Below are 8,307 nucleotides of genomic sequence, written 5' to 3' on the forward strand. Positions count from 1 at the left end.
GGGCCCTGACGGTTCCCCACTGGTTGAGACGCAGGGCCCATTCTAGCTTGGCAATTGTAAAATTGTTATTTGGGCCAAGTTGGCGATATTAATGCATTTAGGTTATAGTGTATTGAGATGCATGAATACACCAAAACAAAAGCTTGATTTAATGTATGTTTTAAAACTAATTTCCTGCTATTCTACGTAGTAATTATTATTTATGTTCAATACTTGGTAAATTGATTTAATAGCATGTTTAATCTATGCAATTAAATTATATGAATTAATAGTTCACCTCTGTTTTCTTTTAATATGTAATAGGGTATATTGTAACCATGTGTTCAAGCTAATCAAATTAACGTTTATTTATGATAAAGCATGTAAGCTACACAATACAATGAAATTCCTACTCAAAGTAAAAATTATATTAAGCTACTGTATATGTATTTGTATTAGGCTATAACCTACAAATAGCTATACCTCATAGTCGTAGGCCTATTAGGCTAAAGACCTACTGAATATTATTGTTTGGGTTCCTGAACTGGCCAAATGGCCAAATGGATAGCTTGAACTATACTTCAGCACCACAAGTTGGTTCAACTTCTTTAACATCATTGCGCGATCCTGGCACTGTCCTTTCAGCACCATGAAGGGCACGCCAATAGCTTAAAATTACATCTCATCAAGATCTGTTGCCTACGCCTAATAGTCATATTCACCACTTATTATTACAAATAGATTATCACTTCTCACAATGGTGATGTTTAGTAAAGTTATATCAGAGCTGAATCAATGCAAGAACACAATTAATTTGCATTCCTCAAAACATAACCGAATATTAGTGTAATAGGCCTATAAGTTTACTGTTACACCAAAAACACCTCATTTCTAAGGAGATTTTAGGATGGCTAGCTGAAGCTGATTAGTCCCCAAAAAACGATCATGCGTCAAAACTTAACAGAGCGCACAACCAGGCAGGATTTACGCTTTGATTAAAACAATATACAAGAAAGGCTAATAGTTTGCTAACAGCATCTGTGCTTATTCAAGAAGATCTAAATGCATATTACCATGAAAGTGATTGAGATGAATCAAGTGATTGGCATGGAGATGCAGCTTGGACGTTTCACCGATAAAACGTGAAGAATTATCATTCACAACTGACAGTGATGATGACCTATTTTGAAATAAGGTAACCGATGCCTAACTTGGTGTTTGAGGGTATTAGAAATATTTTTATATTTATAATTTTCTTTAGATAATATGGCATAGGCAGACATCGCAATGGGTGGATGCATTCTGTGCATATTCTATAATAATAGGCTGGCTATTCAGTTGGCTAAATATGTTGGTAGAAACTTTGATATCATTTTTTTAAATTATTATTACGATCCCTCACCTACAAAAATAGCACTACACCACTGCCTATTGTGGAGTTGAGTTTAGTCGGCTACCATCAATCAAACAAAACAAAAGAGGCAAAAGCTATTAGTTTGACAGGCCATTGTTTCCATTATATCCTACAGAACTCCTCTACATCTGCCTCTGCGTAGTCAAATTTACACATATAAACACCGCATATATTTAATGAGACTGGCCTTACACAGGCCTAGCCCTGCGCTACAGTACTGTAGTACCCAATAAACCAAGGAAAGCAGTAAGCAAAACCACATCGTTTTTAAATTTGTAATTGTCTTTGGCAAGACTGTCCCAGATAGGAATGTAGATTCTGCGTGGTCAATGACCCTTTGATGCGATACTTGTGCGCATGTCAAGAAAGGTGAGCAAGCGAGGTTGTTTTTTGGGGACATGTCAGTTGACACAGACAGCGCTAGCTGTAGTTAGCTAGCGCAACTAATAGTAAAAACATTTCTCAAGTGCGTTCGCTGCCAGACCAATATAATTACCCTATACACATACTTAGACCATCAGACAAACATACATAGTAACGATATGAACAGTAAATTGGAAGTTGGAAACTGTTAGCTGACTAACGTTAGTAGCATGCAAGCCAGCAGGCTAGCTTTGATAACGGAAATGTAAACAATCATCGGAGATCTCTGCAAAGTGAGACGAACTAAGACCGTGACTCCAATCCAATGGTAAAATAACGCTTTCATATTTGAATCACAATATTTTGTGAAATAAATAGATAACATAGGGTAACTTACAATGCAGCTGTTGAATGAAAAATTCCAGCTAACCTTTTCAGAAATCAACTTTGTTTGCCACTTCCTGCAACGCCCAGTCGGTGATGATGTCATCACGCACTCTACTTTGCATCCCCCTCGGAGCATCAGAGCCATCAGCTCAGGAGCTGGGTTGAGTGAGCACAATTTGGTATGGTGTTGATAGTTACTCAAAACACTGTAGTTAAAATGCATTGTACTACTGAGCGTACAAAACATTAGAAACACCTGCTCTATCCATGATGTAGACTGACCAGGTGAATGCTATGATCCCTAATTGATGTCACCTGTTAAATCAACTTCAATCAGAGTAGATGAACGGGAGAAGACAGGCTAAAGAGGATTTTTAAGCCTTGAGACATGGATTGTGTATGTGTGCCATTCAGAGGGTGAATGGGCAAGACAAAATATTTGTGTCTTTGAACAGGGGATGGTAGTAGGTGCCAGGCGCACCAGTTTGAGTGTGTCAAGATCTGCAATGCTGCTGGGTTTTTCACACTCAACAGTTTCCCATGTGTATCAAGAACTTAACACAACTGTGGGAAGCATTGGAGTCAACTTAGTCTAGCATCCCTGTGGAAAGCTTTTGACACCTTGTACAACCATGCCCTGACGATTTGAGGCTGTTCTGAGGGAAAAAGGGGATGCAAATCAAAATTAGTAAGGTGTTCCTAATATTTTGTGTACTGTGTGTGTGTGTGTGTGTGTGTGTGTGTGTGTGTGTGTACTGAACAAAAATATAAACGCAACAACTTCAAATATTTTACGGAGTTACAGTTCCTATAAGGGAATCAGTCCAATATCAATAAATTCATTATGCCCTAATCGATGGATTTCACATGACTGGACATGGGTGCAGCCATGGGTGAGCCTGGGAGGGTATAAGCCCACAGTCCACTTGGGAGCCAGGCCCACCCACTGGGGAGCCGGACCCAGCCAATCAGAATGTGTTTTTCCCCACAAAAGGGCTTTATTACAGACAGAAATACGCCTCAGCACCCCCTCAGACAGGTGAAGAAGCTGGATGTGAAGTTCCTGGGCTGTAGTGGTTATACATGGTCTGCGGTTGTGAGGCCGGTTGGAGCTACTGCCAAATTCTCTAAAATGACGTTGTGGCTTCTTATGGTAGAGAAACAAACATAAAATGTTCTGGCAACAGCTCTGGTGGACATTCCTGCAGTCAGCAGGCAATTGTATGCTCCCTCAAAACTTGAGACATCTGTGGGATTGTGTTGTGTGACAAAACTGCACATTTCAGAGTGGCCTTTTATTGTCCCCAGCACAAGGCACACCTGTGTAATGATCATGCTGTCGAATCAGCTCTTTGATATGCCACACGTGTCAGGTGTATGGTTTATCTTGGAAAATTATAAATTCTTACTAAGAGGGATGTAAACAAATTTGTGCTCAATATTTTAGAGGAATAAGCTTTTGTACGTATGGACATTTTCTGGGATCTTTTATTTCAGCACATGAAACAATGGGACCAACACTTTACATGTTGCAATTATATTTTTGTTCAGTATATACAGTACCAGTCAAAAGTTTGAACACCTACTGATTCAAGGGTTTTTCTTTATTTTTACTATTTTCTACATTGTTGAATAATAGTGAAGACAAACTATGAAATAACACATATGAAATCATGTGGTAAGCAAAAAAGTGTTAAACGAATCAAAATATTTTTTAGATTCTTCAAAGTAGCCGCCCTTTGCCTTGATGACAGCTTTGCACACTCTTGGCATTCTCTCAACCAGCTTCACCTAGAATGTTTTTCCAACAGTCTTGGAGTTCCCACATATGCTGAGCACTTGTTGGCTGCTTTTCCTTCACTCTGCGGTCCAACTCATCCCAAACCATCTCAATTGGGTTGAGGTCGGGTGATTGTGGAGGCCAGGTCATCTGATGCAGCACTCCATCACTCTCCTTCTTGGTCAAATAGCCCTTACACAGCCTGGAGGTGTGTTGGGTCATTGTCCTGTTGAAAAACAAATGATAGTCCCACTAAGCGCAAATCAGATTGGATGGCGTATCGCTGCAGAATGCTTTGGTAGCCATACTGGTTAAGTGTGCCTTGAATTCTAAATAAATAACTGACAGTGTCAACAGCAAATCATCCCCACACCATCACACCTCCTCCTCCATGCTTCACGGTCGGAACCAAACATGCAGAGATCATCCGTTCACCTACTCTGCGTCTCAGAAAGACACAGAGGTTGGATCCAAAAATCTCACATTTGGATTCCAGACCAAAGGACAGATTTCCACCGGTCTAATGTCCGTTGCTCGTGTTTCTCGGCCAAAGCAAATCTCTTCTTATTATTGGTGTCCTTTAGTAGTGGTTTCTTTGCAGTAATTCGACCATGAAGGACTGATTCACACAGTCTCCTCTTAACAGTTGATATTGATGTGTCTGTTACTTGAACTCTGTGAAGCATTTATTTTGGCTGCTATTTCTGAGGCTGGTAACTCTAATGAACTTATCCTCTACAGCAGAGGTAACTCTGGGTCTTCCTTTTCTGTGGCGGTCCTCATGAGAGCCAGTTTCATCATAGTGCTTGATGGTTTTTGCGACTGCACTTGACGAAACTTTCGAAGTTCTTGAAATTTTCCGCATAGACTGACCTTCATGTCTTAAAGTAACGATGGACTGTCGTTTCTCTTTGCTTATTTGAGCTGTTCTTGCCATAATATGGACTTGCATTCCAGGTGACTACCTCATGAAGCAGGTTGAGAGAATGCCAAGCATGTGCAAAGCTGTCATCAAGGCAAATGGTGGCTACTTTTTTGGTTTCTACATTATTCCATATGTGTTATTTCATAGTTTTGATGTCTTCACTATTATTCTACAATGTATAAAATAGTAAAAATGAAGAAAAACACTTGAATGAGAAGGTGTGTCCAAACTTTTGACTGGTACTAATATATAGTGCATTTGGAAAGTGTTCAGACCTCTTAACTTTTTCCATATATATTTATGTTACAATCTTATTCTAAATTGGATTAAATCTATCTACACACAATACACCCCATTTGAAATTGAGCTCAGGTGCATCCTGTTTCCATTGATCATCCTTCAGATGTTGAGTCCACCTGTGGTAAATTCAATTGATTGGACATGATTTGGAAAGGCACACACCTGTCTACATAAGGTCCTACCTTTGACAGTGCATGTCAGAGCAAAAACCAAGCCATGAGGTCGAAGGAATTGTCCATATAGCTCTGAGACAGGATTGTGTCGAGGCACAGATCTGGGGAAGGGTACTCAAAAATGTCTGCAGCATTGAAGGTCCCCAAAAACACAGTGGCCTTCAACATTCTTAAATGGAAGAAGTTTGGAACCACCGAACTGAGCAATCCGTGTAGAAGGACCTTGGTCAGGGAGGTGACCAAGAACCCGATGGTAACTCTGACAGAGCTCTAGAGTTCCTCTGTGGAGATGGGAGAAACTTCCAGAAGGACAACCATCTCTGCAACACTCCACCAATCAGGCCTTTATGGTAGAATAGCCAGACGGATGCCACTCCTCAGTAAAAGGCACATGATAGCCTGATTGGAGTTTGCCAAAAGGCACCTAAAGACTCTCAGACATGAGAAACGAGATTCTCTGGTCAGATGAAACCAACATTGAACTCATTGGACTGAATGCCAAGCGTCACGTCTGGAAGAAACCTGGCACCATCCCTATGGTGAATCATGGTGGTGTCAGGATCATGCTGTGGGGATGTTGGTCAGCGGCAGAGACTGGGAGACTGGTCAGGATCGAGGCAAAGATGAACGGAGCAAAGTACAGAGAGATCCTTGATGAAAACATTTTCCAGAGTGCTCGGGACCTCAGACTGGGGGCGAAGGTTCACCTTCCAACAGGACAACAATGACCCTAAGCACACAGCCAAGACAACGCAGGAGTGGCTTCAGGACAAGTGTCTGAATGTCCTTGAGTGGCCCAGCCAGAGCCCGGACTTGAACCCGATCGAACATCTCTGGAGAGACCTGAAATTATCTGTGCAGCGACGCTCCCCATCCAACCTGACAGAGCTTGGAAGGATCTGCAGAGAAGAATGGGAGAAACTCCCCAAATACAGGTGTGCCGAGCTTGTAGCATCATACCCAAGAAGACTTGAGTCTGTAATCTCTGCCAAAGGTCCTTCAACAATGTACTGAGTAAAGGGTCTGAATACTTTTGTAAATGTGATATTTCATTTTTTATAATTTTTTTATTAGGATAAACATCTAAACTGTTTTAGCTTTGTCATTATGGGGTATTGTGTGTAGATTGATGAGGGGGAAAAAACGATGTAATACATTTTAAAATAAATAATATATATATATATATATATAAAGTGCTTTTGGAAAAGTATTCAGACCCCTTGACTTTTTCCACATTTTGTTATGTTACAGTCTTATTCCAAAATGGATAAAATAAAAAATTTTCATCAGCAATCTACACACAATACCCCAGAATGACAAAGCCAAAACAGGTTTTTAGAATTTATTTCAAATGTATTAAAAAAAAAAAAAAAACAGAAATACCTTATTTACATAAGTATTCAGAACCTTTGCTATGAGACTCACAATTCAGCTCAGGTGCATCCTGTTTCCATTGATCATCATTGAGATGTTTCTACAATTTTATTGGAGTTCACCTGTGGTAAATTCAATTGATTGGACATGATTTGGAAAGGCACACGCCTGTCTACATTGCCCGCTGCTAATATTGGCACCCTTGGTAAATATGAGCAAAACAGGTTGTGAAAAAAAAATATTTGCTGTTTATCCTCTTCATCTTTCATTCAAAATATTCACAAAAATCTGACGTTTTAAATGAAGCAAAATGATGGAAAGAAATACATGTTAAATAAATATTTTTTCCGAAACATGTGTGCAACAATTATTGGCACCCCTAGAAATTCTTATGAATAAAATCTGACTGAAGTATATTCCCATTCATATTTTACGTCTTTAAGTTCACCTGAGTGATTAGGAACACTTGAGTGTTAAGCCATGACTTCCTGTTTCACTGGGGTATAAATATGAGGAGACACGCAGGCGAAGTTCCCATAGTCATCCATCACCATGGGAAAGACCTGAGACTACAGTAAGGATGTGTGACAAAAGGTTGTTGAGCTGTTCAAATCAGGAAATGGCTATAAAAAAATAAATTGCTCAATGGTTGAAAATGCACATTTTCCACTATCAGGGCAACTGGAGATGTTAACAATCAGCCTGCAAGAGGACATGTCTATATTTTTTTTATATATTTTTTTTATTTCACCTTTATTTAACCAGGTAGGCAAGTTGAGAACAAGTTGTCATTTACAATTGCGACCTGGCCAAGATAAAGCAAGCAGTTTGACACATACAAAAACACAGAGTTACACATGGAGTAAAACAAACATACAGTCGATAATATAGTAGAAAAATAAGTCTATATACAAAGTGAACAAATGAGGTGAGATAAGGGAGATAAAGGAAAAAAAAGGCCATGGTGGCGAAGTAAATACAATATAGCAAGTAAAACACTGGAATGGTAGATTTGCAGTGGAAGAAAGTGCAAAGTAGAACTGGAAGGAGAGGCGGCCGAAGGAGGAATTGGCTTTGGGGGTGTCACGACTCCTACCGTAGGTAGCTCCCCCTCCTGTTCGGGTCGTGCTCGGCGGTCGTCGTCGCCGGACTACTAGCTGCCACTGATTCCCTTTTCCCCCTTTTCGTTTATTGTGTGCACCTGTTTTTGGTTTGGGCTGATTAGCTGGGCTATTTTAGCCAGGAGGCCCACCTGCTCTGTGTGCGGGATTATTTGTTTGCTGTATTGCTTGTGTATGCACGCTCATTTGTATTTTGAGGTGCGAGTGCGTATGTTGCGCCGACCTGTTTTGTCCCATGTGTTTGGGCACTTTGGTTTTTTGTGTGCGCTCTAGTTCGCTGTTGGGGCGGCTTGTGTTTTGCCGTTGTGTGTTGAATAAATAACACTACCCTGCATTCTCTGCCTCCTGCTCCTGACTCTGCACCCACTATGCCCTAGCGTTACAGGGGGTGACCAGAGAGATATACCTGCTGGAGCGCGTGCTACAGGTGGGTGCTGCTATGGTCACCAGCGAGCTGAGATAAGGGGGAACTTTACCTAGCAGGGTCTTGT

At 40.6% G+C, this 8,307-nt stretch overlaps 1 protein-coding gene across 6 annotated transcripts in view; it reads right to left on the reverse strand.

Annotated features, from left to right (window-relative positions):
- LOC115192287 (exocyst complex component 2) overlaps window positions 1-2,248 on the reverse strand; it is a 97,531-nt gene extending 95,283 nt beyond the window's left edge. For all 6 annotated transcript variants that reach the window (XM_029750610.1, XM_029750606.1, XM_029750609.1 and 3 more), the window contains exon 1: window positions 2,154-2,248. The gene's annotated coding sequence lies outside the window, so the exon portion shown is untranslated. The remainder of the gene's footprint in view (window positions 1-2,153) is intronic.
- Window positions 2,249-8,307: the final 6,059 nt, after the last annotated feature.

This window comes from Salmo trutta, chromosome 4 (genome assembly GCF_901001165.1).
Source record: "Salmo trutta chromosome 4, fSalTru1.1, whole genome shotgun sequence".
NCBI classification, from domain to species: Eukaryota; Metazoa; Chordata; class Actinopteri; order Salmoniformes; family Salmonidae; genus Salmo; species Salmo trutta.